Source organism: Triticum aestivum, chromosome 1A, assembly GCF_018294505.1.
Source record: "Triticum aestivum cultivar Chinese Spring chromosome 1A, IWGSC CS RefSeq v2.1, whole genome shotgun sequence".
Classification (NCBI taxonomy): domain Eukaryota; kingdom Viridiplantae; phylum Streptophyta; class Magnoliopsida; order Poales; family Poaceae; genus Triticum; species Triticum aestivum.
In genome coordinates, this window is record NC_057794.1 from 297,942,444 (window position 1) to 297,947,019 (window position 4,576).

Consider the following 4,576-nt stretch of genomic DNA (forward strand, 5'->3'; position numbering starts at 1 on the left):
CTTTGACTGACTTGCCCGTTGAGCGGCGAGCCATAGAAAATAAATGGATCTTTAAGAAGAAGACAGACGCGGATGGTAATGTGACCATCTATAAAGCTCGGCTTGTCGCTAAGGGTTATCGACAAGTTCAAGGGGTTGACTACGATGGGACTTTCTCACCGGTAGCGAAGCTAAAGTCCGTCTGAATCATGTTAGCAATTGCCGTATTCTATGATTATGAAATATGGCAAATGGACGTCAAAACGGCATTCCTTAATGGTTTCCTTAAGGAAGAATTGTATATGATGCAGCCGGAAGGTTTTGTCGATCCTAAGAATGCTAACAAGGTGTGCAAGCTCCAACGCTTGATTTATGGGCTGGTGCAAGCATCTCGGAGCTGGAACATTCGCTTTGATGAGATGATCAAAGCGTTTGGGTTTACGCAGACTTATGGAGAAGCCTGTGTTTACAAGAAAGTGAGTGGGAGCTCTGTAGCATTTCTCATATTATATGTAGATGACATACTTTTGATGGGAAATGATATAGAACTCTTGGACAGCATTAAGGCCTACTTGAATAAGAGTTTTTCAATGAAGGACCTTGGAGAAGCTGCATATATATTAGGCATCAAGATCTATAGAGATAGATCAAGACACCTCATAGGTCTTTCACAAAGCACATACCTTGATAAGATATTGAAGAAATTCAATATGGATCAGTCTAAGAAGGGGTTCTTGCCTGTGTTACAAGGTGTGAAATTGAGCTCGGCTCAATGTCTGACCACGGCAGAAGATATAGAAGAGATGAGTGTCATCCCCTATGCCTCAGCCATAGGTTCTATTATGTATGCCATGCTGTGTACCAGACCTGATGTAAACCTTGCCGTAAGTTTGGTAGGAAGGTACCAAAGTAATCCCGGCAAGGAACACTGGACAGCGGTCAAGAATATTCTGAAGTACCTGAAAAGGACTAAGGAAATGTTTCTCGTCTATGGAGGTGACGAAGAGCTCGTCGTAAAGGGTTACATCGACGCTAGCTTCGACACAGATCTGGATAACTCAAAGTCACAAACCGGATACGTGTATATTTTGAATGGTGGGGCAGTAAGCTGGTGCAGTTGCAAGCAGAGCGTCGTGGCGGGATCTACATGTGAAGCGGAGTACATGGCAGCCTCGGAGGCAGCGCATGAAGCAATTTGGGTGAAGGAGTTCATCACCGACCTAGGAGCCATACCCAATGCGTCGGGGCCAATCAAACTCTTCTGTGACAACACTGGAGCTATTGCACTTGCCAAGGAGCCCAGGTTTCACAAGAAGACCAGGCACATCAAGCGTCGCTTCAACTCCATTCGTGCAAATGTTCAAAATGGAGACATAGATATTTGTAAAGTACATACGGACCTGAATGTAGCAGATCCGTTGACTAAACCTCTCCCAAGAGCAAAGCATGATCAACACCAGAATTCCATGGGTGTTCGATTCATCACAATGTAACTACATTATTGACTCTAGTGCAAGTGGGAGACTGTTGGAAATATGCCCTAGAGGCAATAATAAAATCATTATTATTATATTTCCTTGTTCATGATAATTGTCTTTATTCATGCTATAATTGTATTATCCGGAAATCGTAATACATGTGTGAATAATAGACACCAACATGTCCCTAGTAAGCCTCTAGTTGACTAGCTCGTTGATCAACGGATAGTCATGGTTTCCTGACTATGTACATTGGATGTCATTGATAACGAGATCACATCATTAGGAGAATGATGTGATGGACAAGACCCAATCCTAAACATAGCACAAGATCGTATAGTTCGTTTGCTAGAGTTTTCCAATGTCAAGTATCCTTTCCTTAGACCATGAGATCGTGTAACTCCCGGATACCGTAGGAGTGCTTTGGGTATACCAAACGTCACAACGTAACTGGGTGACTATAAGGGTATACTACGGGTATCTCCGAAAGTGTCTGTGGGTTGACACGGATCAAGACTGGGATTTGTCACTCCGTATGACGGAGAGGTATCACTGGGCCCACTCGGTAATGCATCATCATAATGAGCTCAAAGTGACCAAGTGTCTGGTCACGGGATCATGCATTACGGTACGAGTAAAGTGACTTGCCGATAACGAGATTGAACGAGGTATTGGGATACCGACGATCGAATCTCGGGCAAGTAACATACCGATTGACAAAGGGAATTGTATACGGGGTTGCTTGAATCCTCGACATCGTGGTTCATCCGATGAGATCATCGAGGAGCATGTGGGAGCCAACATGGGTATCCAGATCCCGCTGTTGGTTATTGACCGGAGAGTCGTCTCGGTCATGTCTACATGTCTCCCGAACCCGTAGGGTCTACACACTTAAGGTTCGGTGACGCTAGGGTTGTAGGGATATGTATATGCAGTAACCCGAATGTTGTTCGGAGTCCCGGATGAGATCCCAGACGTCACGAGGAGTTCCAGAATGGTCCGTAGGTAAAGAATTATATATAGGAAGTGCTATTTCGGGCATCGGGACAAGTTTCGGGGTCACCGGTATTGTACCGGGACCACCGGAAGGGTCCCGGGGGTCCACCGGGTGGGGCCACCTGCCCCCAGGGGCCACATGGGCTGTAGGGGGTGCGCCTTCGCCTATATGGGCCAAGGGCACCAGCCCCAAGAGGCCCATGCGCCTAGGGTTCAAGGAAGGGAAGAGTCCCAAAGGGGGAAGGCACCTCCTAGGTGCCTTGGGGAGGAGGGATTCCTCCCTTGGCCGCACCCCCCCTAGGAGATTGGATCTCCTAGGGCCAGCGCCCCCCCTTGGACTCCCTATATATAGTGGGGAAAGGAGGGCCTCTCACACCATGCCTTTGGTGCCTCCCTCTCCCTCTCCAACACATCCTCCTCCTCCATAGTGCTTGGCGAAGCCCTACCGGAGTACTGCTGCTCCATCACCACCACGCCGTCGTGCTGCTGTTGGAGCCATCTTCCTCAACCTCTCCTTCCCCCTTGCTGGATCAAGAAGAAGGAGACGTTACGCTGACCGTACGTGTGTTGAACGCGGAGGTGCCGTCCGTTCGGCGCTAGGATCTCCGGTGATTTGGATCACATCGAGTACGCCTTCCTCATCCCCGTTCTTTGAATGCTTCCGCGCGTGATCTACAAAGGTATGTAGATGCAATCCGATCACTCGTTGCTAGATGAACTCCTAGATGGATCTTGGTGAAACCGTAGGAAAATTTTTGTTTTTTGCAACGTTCCCCAACAGCGGCATCTTCACTAGGAAGGCCGGAAGACGGATATTTCATGACAAGATTCAGCAAAGCAGCATTAATTTCACAAGATTCAGCAAAGCAGCATTAATTTCACAAGATTCAGCATCGGTAAGAGGAGCAATCGGAGTGCTAATAAAATCATTGTTGTTGGTATTGGTGAAGTCACACAATTTAGTATTATCTTGAGCCATCGTGACGAGCAAGCAAACTAACACACAAGCAAACAAAAAGCAAGCGGGCGAAAAGAGGCAAATAGAGAAAGAGAGGGAGGATAGAGGGAGAGAGGGCAAATAAAACGGCAAGGGTGAAGTGGGGGAGAGGAAAACGAGAGGCAAATGGCAAATAATGTAATGCGGGAGATAAGGGTATGTGATGGGTACTTGGTATGTTGACTTTTGCGTAGACCTCCCCGGCAACGGTGCCAGAAATCCTCCTTGCTACCTCTTTTAGCACTGCGTTGGTTTTCCCCGAAGAGGAAGGGATGATGCAGCAAAGTAGCGTAAGTATTTCCCTCAGTTTTTGAGAACCAAGGTATCAATCCAGTAGGAGGCTACGCGCGAGTGCCTCGCACCTGCACAAAACAAATAAATCCTCACAACCAACGCAAATAGGGGTTGTCAATCCCTATAGGGCCACTTACGAGAGTGAGATCTGATAGATATGATAAGATAATATTTTTGGTATTTTTATGATAAAGATGCAAAGTAAAATAAAGGCAAAGTAAATAGCAAAGTAAATAACTAAGTAGTAGGAGATTAACATGATAAAGATAGACCCAGGGGACATAGGTTTCACTAGTGGCTTCTCTCGAGAGCATAAGTATTCTACGGTGGGTGAACAAATTACTGTTGGGCAATTGACAGAATTGAGCATAATTATGAGATTATCTAGGTATGATCATGTATATAGGCATCACATCCGAGACAAGTAGACCGACTCCTGCCTGCATCTACTACTATTACTCTACTCATCGACCGCTATCTAGCATGCATCTAGAGTATTAAGTTAAAAACAGAGTAACGCCTTAAGCAAGATGACATGATGTAGAGGGATAGACTCATGCAATATGAAGAAAACCCCATCTTGTTATCCTAGATGGCAACAATACAATACGTGCCTTGCTGCCCCTACTGTCACTGGGAAAGGACACTGCAAGATTGAACCCAAAGCTAAGCACTTCTCCTATTGCAAGAAAAATCAATCTAGTAGGCCAAACCAAACTGATAATTCGAAGAGACTTGCAAAGATAACCAATAATACATAAAAGAATTCAGAGAAGATTCAAATATTATTCATAGATAGACTTGATCATAAACCCACAATTCATCGGTCTCA